This window comes from Panthera leo, chromosome A1 (assembly GCF_018350215.1).
Source record: "Panthera leo isolate Ple1 chromosome A1, P.leo_Ple1_pat1.1, whole genome shotgun sequence".
NCBI classification, from domain to species: Eukaryota; Metazoa; Chordata; class Mammalia; order Carnivora; family Felidae; genus Panthera; species Panthera leo.
The window spans coordinates 96950276-96963055 of NC_056679.1; the positions used below are offsets into that span (position 1 = coordinate 96950276).

Below are 12780 nucleotides of genomic sequence, written 5' to 3' on the forward strand. Positions count from 1 at the left end.
TTGTTTTTTTTTCCTCCCTTGACAAATTACCTATATGAAGACATTTATCTATAGGGTAACAAATTGGTGTTAAGTCCTCCCTATTAGCATATAATAATAATAATAACAACAAAACAATAATGTTTAAGTATGGTCCTAAAATGTCAATTTTATTATTATTCAGGTATAGGACAGCCAACAGGCAAGGAGATGATTTCTATTGAAAAGATGGGCACTGAGGGGGGCACCTGTTGGGATGAGCACTGGGTGTTGTATGGAAACCAATTTGACAATATATTTCATATTTAAAAAAAAAGAAAGAAAAGAAAAGATGGTTTGTTGCTCACAGTTCCCAAGAGGAGCAGCCACACCACTCTGATAGATGTCACAAGGGGAAGCACCAGGGTCAGCTGGGAAGCAGAGGGAATAATGGGCAAGAGCCTTTCTTGCGGTTTTCATAGGAAGGAATGGGTGAGCCAGGGAAATCAGGGTTAGGGCTGACCGGTTTGAATAATTTCAGTGAGCTCTGGGGCTTAAAAGTTGTCCTCAACTGTCTGATCCCCATCCCTGGGATAATTAAGGTAGAGGAATAGTAGTCCTGAGTGTAAGAACCCAACAGAGGAGAGGTGAGGGCTTGGGTTCTGAATTAGTTAGTTGCCATGTAGAAAAGGCACCCTCTCAGGTGAGTCATGTATTATCTTTAGGAATTGGCTAGTCCTGGGAGGAGTAATCTCTCCAGGATCCATAAGGCTCCAGATGTCAAAGCACCAGAAACGCAGGATTCATACAAATACCTGGTTATTCATAGGTGCCACACACAATACTAAGATCTCAGCATGCACTTTTACATGCAATCCCTAACAACCCTGTAAACTAAATACTGACATCACCATCTCTGTTTTATAGATGGGGACCTGAGATTTAGAGACCATAGGTATGGAACACACAGCTAATAAGTGTGGGGATAGGAACTTCACCCCCTGCAGCCCAGCTACAGGGTTCATGTGTTTTTTTTAATTTTATTTATTTATTTTGAGGGAGAGAGAGCACATGCGTGAGTGGGAGATGGGAGAACAGAGAGAGAGAAAGAGAGAGAGAGAGAGAGAGAGAGAGAGAGAGAGAATCTCAAGTAGGCTCCTCATTGTCAGCGCAGAGCCTGATGTCGGCTCAATCTCACAAATTGTGAGATCATGACCTGAGCCAAAACCTAGAGTCAGATGCTTATCCAACGGAGCCACCCAGGCACCCCCGGGGCTCATGCTTTTAGTCACTGCACTGCAGAGTGTCTTTAGAGAATTCAAGAAATGTCATTGATGACTTTAACTTTTCCATAATGTTTCCATTAGCCCCCAATCATATCCAGGTTATGGTGTTCCTAAGCTGATGAATTAGTTCAATTTGTGTTCAGGTAACATGGTTTAGAATCTGCTGGGTGAACGGACGCAGAGATGGAAGTAAGGAATAAAAGACTAAGAAATGTGAGACAAGGATCTTGACTTAGGAACTTTTACAGTCAAACTCCAAAGTAAGTCTTCTGACATATAGTTTTTCTTTTATCACAACTTCTCTGTCTCTTTTCAGATGTATCTTGAATTTTTTCTCCAAATCTAACTGAAAAAGTACTGTCATTGCACGGCCAAGAGAAAGAACATAACCTCTGAATTTCGGAGATGAGGTTCTAGCTCACAAGGGCATTGGAAAAACAAGTGAGCTTAAAATATTATGATACAGAGTCCAGGGGAGAAAAAAGTGGGTATGTGAATCCTGAGGTTTATAAAGTAATCTGAACAAAGCCAACTAGAAGATTTACCTAAAAGTCCCCCTAGCTGAGTTCAGGGATCTGCCAGGAGGCAAAAATTTCTGAAGATGTCTGTCACCAACGCTAGCTACCAAAGATTTGGATTCCTTGGCTCCCATGCTCATTAACTGTGCCAACGCCATTATGAAAGAGCATTAATATTACCAGTAATAGCATCCACCTCTGCATCCATCACCCACCCATCACACACACACACACACACACACACACACACACACACACACACATACACACACTGCCATAATGCCATGGAGACACATCAGGGACACCTTCTGGAGATAAGAACTTACTCTGCTTGCAGGATCTTATTGAATGTACTGAACTCAGGAAGAAAGAGGTCCCAGCTCTAAGGAGGAAATCTTCTCTTTTTTCCAGTTTAGTTTTTGACTGTCTCTCAACTCACAGGTATTCAATACTGTACTAACTGGCATTTCAAAGACAATAAGAGGGCTATTATGAATAGGTGGACCATATAATGTATTATATCAGCTGACACACTTTGGGGGGGGGGGGGTACAAGGGGTCACTATTAATAGTCACATAAGGACAAGAGGCAATATTGGGTTCTATTCCAGACAAACAAAATGTCTGAGCACCTTAGCTGTGGGAAAGACAAGACCCAGCTACCTTGACATTCATGCTGGCTTTGGAGATGTTTGTCCTCACATGTCATCTGTGAGCCCTCAGCGGACACCAGGAGAGTCAGCCTTTGAGAGCCACTTTGTGATCACATCTCTCTATAAAGTTTCTCCCAAATGTATAAGCAAAGTGAATATCAAGGTTTACACAGCTTTCTGTGGGAAATTATGACACTGTTAAACAATGAAAGGCTTCATATTCTAAATTTACACCAATCCCCAAAGGAATCAATGAACCATGCTAAGATAACCAATAACTCAATATATCACTGAGATTATACAATGTTATAGAGCCAACAAATGGTACTATCTATAAGAACAAATTGGGCCCACCCCAATACCACTTGGGTGTTCAGCTCAACTGATTTAAGGAAAATTTAGGAGTTGCTATTAAAACCACTGGCCATAGAAGGACTTAACATCTGAGATGAGGAAAAGAACCAAGTATCAATACCTCTAAGCCAAAGTAGAGGGACATTCCTGATTTAATTAGATGTGTACTATTGCATGACCAAATGTCAATAATCTTACTCCCACAAAGCAGAAAATCTAGTATAGGGAGCTATACAAGGCACATAGACATGCATAATAAAAACTGGGTGAGTACCTTCAATGACACAAGAAAAAACAGCTTAGAGGTCTCAAAGGAAGAAAATGTCAGGGCTGGCATAGGATTACAATATGGAAAGAGCAAGAAATATTACCTGGAGGAGGCAGAATTGCAAACCATGATTTAAAGATGGAAATGATTTTGACAATCAAAGGGAGATGAGAGGCGTCCTGGGCACAGGTTGTGATGTAAGCAAAGGAACAAAGCAAAAGACTCCTCACTCCTAGAAATGTAGGTCAGCGGCTAGAATGTGAGAGAATCTTCAAGTTAAGTAGCTTCTACTACAAGGCTTTCTTTACAGCAATTGCAGAGGAATGATTCAGTTATAATCTCTAAAAACTTGCCATGATTATTGTGATTATTCATGAGAATTAGCATACCTTTGGGAAATAGAATATTGATGGAAGTATTTGTATGCTCCGATCCAAAGGTAAAATCCCCCAAGTCAGCCCAGCTGTGAGTAACCTAGATAAAAAATGAAATTGCAAATTTTTTGTAATCTAAAAGCAAAAATAGCAAAATAGAAGTTGCAAACTAGCTAAGACTCTCTTCGGTTTTTTGCACATTAAAGCCTTGCATGAAGTGTAGCTATTTCTGAATACCACAAAAACTTTAAAGATGTTTTAAAATGCTTTTGAATTTCATGAAATTGAAGTATGGTCTTTCTCCAGAACAACATGGTAGAATAATTAGGGCAGTAATTCATGATTCCTACAGAATACATCTGACCAACTCTTCACTAGTAACAGTAGCTAACACTTAAATAGTGCTTGTTATGTGCCCAGTACTGTTTTAAACACTTCACATATATTTATGGAAACAACCCTCTGCTCAAATGAAATTGTAGGCCTAGTCGAAAGCAGTAAGACAAAACACGTAATTAGCCATGAGAATCTGCTGCACCCTGGGGGAACAGATTTCCCACAGAAGTAGACAATGTGAATCCCATGTCAGGAAATGTTTGCATAGCTCCTACATTGAGAACTATAGGGATATTAAAAAATTATGGCAGACATGTTTATTTACCTTACAAAGTTTCCAGAAAAAATTATGGTTGCCAACATTCTAAGGTTATGAAACGGTGCCTGGGTGGCTTGGTCGGCTGGATGTCTGACTCTTGGTTTCAGCTCAGGTCATGATCTCGTGGTCGTGGGTTCGAGCCCTGTGTCTGGCTCTATGCTGACAGTGCAGAGCCTGCTTAAGATTCTCTCTGCTCCTACCATGCTTGCTCCCTTTCTCAAAATAAACACATAAACTTAAAAATCTTTAAGGTTATGAAATGTGATATTAAAATTTGTATGTCTGGCTTCTGATAGAAAATCTGAAGATCTACCAACTGTGGATCCCCTCACCTTACATGTCGGTAATATACAGGGCAGAATCCTGGGTGAACCCTTTAGACAGTCTACGTGCTCTGCTCTTTAGCTCACCACTGCCTCTGCCCTGCCCCCATCGTGGCCTATAGGCATCAGGTTTGAAAATGTTGGCCTCGGGAATAAATTTCAAATGCTGAATGAATATAACTTGCCTAAATGTATGGCTGGGATATGGTTACTAGATCCAAGGGAGGTATACTTTGAATGTTTTGACTTGGCTAGGAAAGAGTGGAGGTTCAGATAATGTGTCCAGCCTGTTAAGATTTGAACATATCACCTTCATTTTCCAATTATTTTTCTTTTATTTCTTGTTATAGAATCTTTACATAACAGAATTAGAGGTGGTATGGTACTATATCTTCCCTTTGTAGACACGAATACTCGAGCCCACTGGCAGTGGAATTAATCCTAGGACTGGCTGTTGACACCACCAAATTCATGACAGATATTTGTCCCCTGGGGGAGTGTTCTTTTGGTCCATTCTTAAGTATTTTATTTTATTTTATTTTATTTTATTTTATTTTATTTTATTTTATTAATGTTTATTTGTGTGCATGTGAGAGAGAGTCAAAGCATGAGCAGGGGAAGGGCAGAGAGAGAGGAAGACACAGAATCCGAAGCTGGCTTCAGGCTCCGAGCTGTCGGCACAGAGCGCGACAGAGGGCTCAAACTCATGAACTGTGAGATCATGACCTGAGCTAAAGTTGGATGCTTAACCAACTGAGCCACCCAGGCACCTCTTTTCTTATGTATTTTAATTTATTTTTATTGGAGTTTCTACATATTGTGGGTGTGTACACACTCATGTGTGTTTAAGAGTGAAGAGAATAGATGTGACTTAACCTTAAATTAAATGAAAAAGAACTAGGGAGACAAATAAATGGTCCTGATCATTAAATGTACATTATGGAAATTAGCCAGGTTTTGTTTGGAAGGAAGGCAGAGTCCATCATTCAAGAATGACATCTAGTCGATTTTTTTTCCACTGAAGGTAATAACAGCAGGGACTGGGCATGGCCTCGAACTCAGAGAACATTGAGACGATCCATTAAAATTTACAATCCTATTCCTAGAGCAAAGAGAAGCCTCTAGAGGTCTTTCTTGGCTTGGCCTCCAATCCTAATTATAACTCACAAAGGGATTTCTTAATCCAAGAATAGCTTCTTTAACATTAGAGTAAAGAATAAAATGGTAAAAACTAATCGTCCATATGAGGGCCACAGAAGGTCATATTCAGAGCTAAAAAGGGAAAGTTTTCCTACACTAGGACTTTCCTGGCATTGCACTGGCCATATGATCAGCTGTATTTGCTTACTTGGGCTACCATAGCAAAATACCACAGACTGGGTAGCTTAAACAACAGAAATTTATTTTCTTATACTGCTGGAAGCTGGAAGTCTGAGATTCAGGTGTTGAAAGGTTTGGTGTCTCCTGAGGCCATTCTCCTTGGCTTGCAAGATGGCCAGCTTCTTGTTACCCCACATACCTCCCTGGGTCTCTACCTCTTCTTTTTTTTTTTAATTTTTAATATTTATTTATTTTTGAGAGAGAGACAGAACATAAAGGGGGAGGGGCAGACAGAGAGGGGGACACAGAATCTGAAGCAAGCTCCAGGCTCTGTCAGCACAGAGCCAGACGCAGGGCTTGAAACCACAAACCACGGGATCATGACCTGAGCTGAAGTCGGACACTTAACTGACTGAGCCACCCAGGTGCCCCTCTACCCCTTCTGATAAGCACACCCAATTTATTGCATTAGGGCCCACCAGATGACCTCATTTACTCTTAATTAACACTTTAAAGTCCCTACATCCAAATACAGTTACATTCTGATGTACTTGGATTAGTACTTCAACTTATCAATTTTGGGGGAATGCAATTCAGCCTATAACATCAGCACAAAGTCAAGAGAGGTGAAAAAAAGTTTCAGAGGGACCAGAATAGAGATCTTGATTTAGCCACAGAAAGTTAATACTCAAGATCCACCCCCCCCCACCCCACCCCAGGTCCACAGAATTCTTATTCCATGTCTATGTGGGTCAAACTATTCTAGGATTGCACCTAAAGAGTGCAACTGTCCTCCAACCACATCCTACCATGTCTATACGCCTACTGCATATCTCACTGGGAATGACTTAGGAGGGCCAGGCCAGGAGGCACTCAGAGCCAGCACTTGGAGAACTCAGAGTAAGTGCTTCTCTGAATGTTGCACCCTGGGCATCTCCCTTGGTGCACTCTAGTTTTGGCCCGAGGACATCCAGTTAGAGACAGCAGCCCTGGAAGGAGCTGAGACTGAGAAATCACATAGCTTCTGATTCAAATTGCAGATCAGCTTTATGTTCAGGTTAGGAGGAAGGAAAGTGGGGGACCACCAGAGTAATTTCCCAACTTCCTTGCTCCTCATGTTAAGGTATAGATAGCAGTCAGAAGAGAAAGTAAAAAAAAAAAAAAAAAAAAAAAAAAAACGTCAAAGAGGGCATATGGACATGAAGTTATTTGGAACATATATTTTATCTAAAATATGTAGAGAATATATTAAAATCTATCATCCATTTTAAAGGTAATAAAGGAACATTTATGGCTAAAGAGATACTCACGGCAAGCACATATGTGGACTCAATAGAACCACTGGGCCGTCACTCTCCCCTAAACGCAGGAGAGGACAGAAGACACGTGATGGTGAGGTACATATGACATCACTTACAGCTGGTAATTCTAAGGTTGTTCTGTACTTTCCACTGGGAGATCTAAGATTCAAACTTGCTAAATCCGGAAGCTGATCTTCTAGGATGTTACTGTAAACACACTGAGTATTCCTGTATTTGGGATTTTTTTTTTTTTTAATCAAGGTGGCATGATTCATACCTGTTTCAGGTACTTCAAGTTCACCCATGGGTCAAGGCCCACTGAAAGACAATGGTTGTAATGACTTTTTTGTTTGCTTCCTCCAAGCCTCTGCCAGATGGAGGCTTAAAGCACAGAACAGCACAGACCATGAAACATCTTTAGCTTTACTAGGCCACTAACCACAGTTCTCTTCTCCAGGCCCCTGGTTTGATTAGGAAGTATTAAATTCAATTCTTCTGCAGCACTCTTTAGTTTAATTATGGTATAAAGGTTGACATAATTAGATGACAGCCCGAAGAAGAAAAAAGGCTAAAAAGTGACTTAGTAACTGTCTTAACTACAGAAAGGATTTCATGAACTCTATTAATGAAGTGAAGGGTTATCATAAGGAATGGGCTATTCCATAGATGCAAAGATGGGGTGGAAGGCATAAATGGATCTTAGGAGAAGAATTCTAGTTAGTTCATAAGAGAATTTTTTGAAATCTTCTGAGGTTAAATACTAGACTATATCCTGCAGCCATTGACAAGGATAGTTGTTTTATAGACCCACAATCTCTTCAAAGTCTTTACAAACTTCATGGATCTCTGTCTGTCTGAAATGACACTTTGTTCCTGAAGTCTCTTAAATTTTTCTCTAGCAAAACTGATCACCTTGGTCACATAAAAATGTTCTGGAAAGAAACCCTATTAGCCCACAGCTCAGTGTACTCGATGTAGTATAGAAATGTTTATAGTATCTGAAAATGCTTATTGAATGACAATGAATGAATGGAAGGAAAGAATGGTTTAGTAGCCAAAACCCAGAAGTTCATTTCACTGAATTCACTCTGCTGTGGAAGAAGAGCAACCAGATTCCATTTTTTAGTGAAAATTATACTGGGAAGCATTTGCTTCAGTGATAGATCATGTATTAATTAGAGTAAAAGCACTATTGCCATAAGGGACATTACAAGGCCATGATAATAAATCTGCATGAACACATTTCTATCAGCCCACGACCATTTCCCAAGCCAGGCCTCACTTCATTCATTAGGTGGATCGTCCTAGCAGTAAGAGATTAACATTCTGCAACCTTGAGGCTCTAGCTCCATCTGTACTTGGTATCTCAGTGATTCAAAGAAATTATTTTCCCTCAGACAAGTCGAAGAATTAGGGCATTTCTGAGAATACAGATAGGAAAATGTCATGAGTGTCTTATGGTTTAGCAGCTGGGAAAACCAGCTCCTGGCTGTTATTTCTACTCCAGATTTAAATTTCCAGGTGTCAGTCAGATTGGACCAGCAAATGTCACACGCCCAGGCCATGGCCAGGGGAGGATAGATGCTCAATCAGAAACCAGGTTGCTTTATGAGAAGAGGGTGTGTACCAGGCAGACAAAAAGCACACAGGGCCACTTCAATCCCCTGTGCTTCACAGACAGAAAATTAACATTGCAACTCATGCAACAAACTGTGTCAGGTTTAGGAAAATGAATGATATTAACATTAACATTACAGGACGCATCCCAAGCAGTCATGCATAGAATCTATGCAATGAGTACTCACTTTCAGTTATCAGATTCATATCATGACTGGTTTCTGAGAGGCCCCTGATTCCTATCATCTACCTCCTCCCACATCACCTTCCAGCCATGACAGAAGTGTTACAAAACAAGGGAAGAACACAGAGATAATGTAAGGACATGTAGGATAGTGGACTACTTCTGATCAGTCACTACAAAGGTACCTCTTAAACTCTTAAACCAATTTTTCATTACTGCTGTTCTTTCTATTTATAAGTCAAGGTTTTGTCTAGTCCTCTTGATTCCTTGGAGATTTCTAGTCCTGGTTTACTAACTCTCTGCAATTTAAAATGTGGGTCAAGAGCAAGTTGCAAAGTCCTTTAATTAATTATGCTCTTCACAGCTTTCAAATTCTCCTTGCAGTGACAGCTCATCACTTACTGCCTCATTTTATTTTTTCCCCCAGCTTTACTGAGATATAATTGACAATTAAATTGCATTTATTGAAGGTGTACAACTCAATGATTTAACATACCTATACATTACAAAATAATCACCACAATCAAGCCAATTAACATATCCATCACCTCACATAGTTGTCGTCTTCTTTGTTAAGGTGACAACAATTGGGGCACCTGGGTGGCGCAGTGGGTTAAGCGTCTGACTTCAGCCAGGTCACGATCTTGCCGTCCGTGAGTTCGAGCCCCGCGTCAGGCTCTGGGCTGATGGCTCGGAGCCTGGAGCCTGTTTCCGATTCTGTGTCTCCCTCTCTCTCTGCCCCTCCCCCGTTCATGCTCTGTCTCTCTCTGTCCCAAAAATTAAAAAAAAATTAAAAAAAAAAAAACGTTGTTAAGGTGACAACACTTGATAACTACCCTCTTAAGCAAATTTCAAGTATGCAATATAGCATTATTAACTAGAGTCACAATGCTGTAGAGTATATCCCCAGAATGTATTCATCTTCAATGCAATCTCTGTCAAAATTCCAATGGTGTGTTTCAGAAAAATAGGAAAACAATTTTTTAAATTCATATGCAACTATAAAAGACCCCAAATACTTAAACAAATCTTCAGCAACAAGAACAAAGCTGGAAGTATCACACCACCTGATTTCAAAACATATTACAAAGTTATAATAATCAAAAGAGTATGGCATGGGCATAAAAACAGACATAGAGACCAATAGAACAGAATCAATAACCCATAAATAATCCACATATCTACACTCAAATGATCTTTGACAAATATACCAATAACCCACAATGGAGGCAGGACAGTCTCTTCAGTAAATGGTGCTAGGAAAACTGAATATCCTTATTTAGAAGAATGAAATTAAGCATATGTCGTCTGTAAAAAGTCAACTCAAAATGGGTTAAACACTTAAACATAACAGCTGAATCTGTAAAACTACAAGTAGAAAACATAGGGGGAAAGTTTCTTGATGTCGGTGTAGGCAAATGATTTATTTGGATATGACACCAAAGCACAGGAAACAAAAGCAAAAATAGGAAAGTGGGATGCCACCAAACTAAAAACTTTTGCACAGCAAAGGAAACAATCATCAGCATGAAAAGGCAACCCTAAAGAATGGGAGAAAATATTTGCAAACCATTTATCTGACAAGTGATTAATTTCCAAAAAAATAGTGAAAAATAGGCAAGGGACCTAAATAAACATATCTCAAAAGAAGATCTGCAAATGTCCAATCAGTATCCGAAAAGATAAGTTTAACATAACTAATCACCAGAGAAATTCAAAGCAAAACCACAATGAGCTATCACCTCATGTCTCTTAGAACGGCTTTTACCAAAAGGACATAGGATAACAAGTGTTGGTGAGGATGTGGAGAAAAGGGAACCCTTGAACACTGTTGATGGGTATTTAACTGATATAGAACTATGGGAAATAGTATGAAGATTCTCCCCCCAAATTAAAAAATATATAACCATATCATCTAGCAATCCCACTTCTAGGAATTTATCTAAAAGTATTGAAATCAGGATTTCAAAGAGATAAGACTCCATGGTCACTGCAGCCCTACTCACAATAGCCACGGTAAGGAAATAACTAAATTTCAGGGATGGGTAAATGGACAAGAAAACATGAGATAGAAAGATGGCAGACATATATATAGATAGAAAAAGAGATATAGAATGAAATAGTATTCAGCCTTAAAAAAGAAGCCCTACTAAGGCAACCACATAGATAAACAAGGACAACATTAGGCTAAGTGAAATAAGCCAGGCAGAGAAAGATGAATCCTGCATGATCTCACTTACATATGGAATCTAAAATAGTCAGACCTATAGAAGCGGAAAGGATAATAGTGGTTTCCAGAGGCAGGAGGGAGGTGTTGGGGGGAGAATGAAATAAGGAGATATTGGTCAAAGGGTATAAAGTTTCCATTATGCAAGGTGAATAAATTCTGGATATCTAATACACAACACTGTCATTTTGGTTTCTTAAGCCAACCTAAACAATTCTGTGTGCATTGTTTTGCTTCTCATGTAGTTCCCATTAGTCACACCAAAATCCTCTATTTGAAACTTCCTTCCAAGATCCCCTTAAGGTGAAAATAGCACTTAATCTGAGAGTGAAGGCTAGGGACGAAAAAAGTAGGGGAAAATGTGTTTCTACCAGAGGGGGCACCAGCTAGAAAGGTTCTTAGATGGGAATGAGCTTTGTCTCTTTGGGGGAACTAAATTAAAACCAGTATATTTAAAAGAAGGCAATTAGTCAAAGGGGAGAATGGCTAAAGGTAAACACAGAAAAGTAGAAAGGGATCATACCGCACAGAGCCTAAAAAGCTGGGTTAAGAATATTCTACCTTAGGGGTGCCTGGGTGGCTCAGTCAGTTAGGCATCAGACTCTTGATTTCAGCTCAGGTCATGATCTCACAGTTCATGAGCTCAAGCCCTGCATCAGGCTCTGTGTTGACAGTGCAGAGGCTGCTTGGGATTCTCTGTCTCCCTCTCTCTCTCTCTGTGCCTTCCTGCTCATGCCCTCTCTCTCTCACTCTAAAAATAATTATGCATTTAAACATAAAGGAATATTCTACTTTATCTGTATCTGTTTATTTTATTTTTACTGTATCTGTTTATCTCGTATACAATGGAAAATCATTGGGAGCATTTTAAGCTTTTTTATTGTTTCAAAAAAAAATTATTCTGGCGGCTTCATAGCAAATGATTTTGAAGGAATTAAGAGCAAGATGAAGGGGCACCTGGGTGGCTCAGTTGGTTGAGTGTCCAACTCTTGATTTGGGCTCAGGTCACGATCCCAGGGTTGTGGGATGAAGCTCCATGCTCAGCTGGAGCCTGCTGAAGATTTTCTATTTTCTCTCTGTCCCTCTGCCCCTCTCCCCTGCTCAGTCTCTGTCCTAACTCACTCTCTCTCTAAAAAAACAAAAAAAAAAAAAGAATGATATTGTATAACTATGGTCATAGGGGAAAACTAGCCTCCTTGCCCCTGAGAAAGGTGGACGATTTGGGGAAACAAAAATGAAAGCAGAAAACTCACTTATTTTAGAAATTCAATGTAAATTCACAAGAAGTCAGAGATTCTTGATGTAGAGAGACTTATGGATTGCAGTCTGCCATCTGTATAAACACACAAGCACAACTCTGAGGGTCAGGCCAATTAAGTACATAATAAACTGCTTTCAAGGAAGCTGTTTCAAAGAACAGTAAGTCATAAAGGAACAACGGCAGATAATAAATTAAGGGGCCTCGACGACGTTTTAAGCCCTCTCTCATTTCTAACGCCTTTCTTTTTATCCTTTTTTTTTTTTACGAACCTTTTTAACTTTTATGCATTTGTGGAGTAATCAAAGCACAGTAAAATGTATTTTCCTTAAATTCTAACCAAGAGGGCAACAGCCTATAGTAAGGTTAGCAAAATGAAGCTTAACTTTAAAAGGAGAGGGCTCTGCTATTTAATTAGTGGTCTACCATCAAAGTCCTCAGTACCCTTCTAACGCCCCCAAACCAGAGAAACTTCTTTCAACTA

The 12780-nt window shown here is 39.7% G+C and overlaps 1 long non-coding RNA gene across 1 annotated transcript; it reads right to left on the minus strand.

Moving 5' to 3' along the window:
• Nucleotides 1–3193: 3193 nt before the first annotated feature.
• Nucleotides 3194–9459, minus strand: LOC122200141. Its single transcript, XR_006193732.1, has 4 exons — nucleotides 9360–9459; nucleotides 7020–7068; nucleotides 3427–3511; nucleotides 3194–3289 (listed from the first exon to the last, which is right to left on the minus strand). It is a non-coding gene; the product is annotated as an uncharacterized LOC122200141 (long non-coding RNA).
• Nucleotides 9460–12780: the final 3321 nt, after the last annotated feature.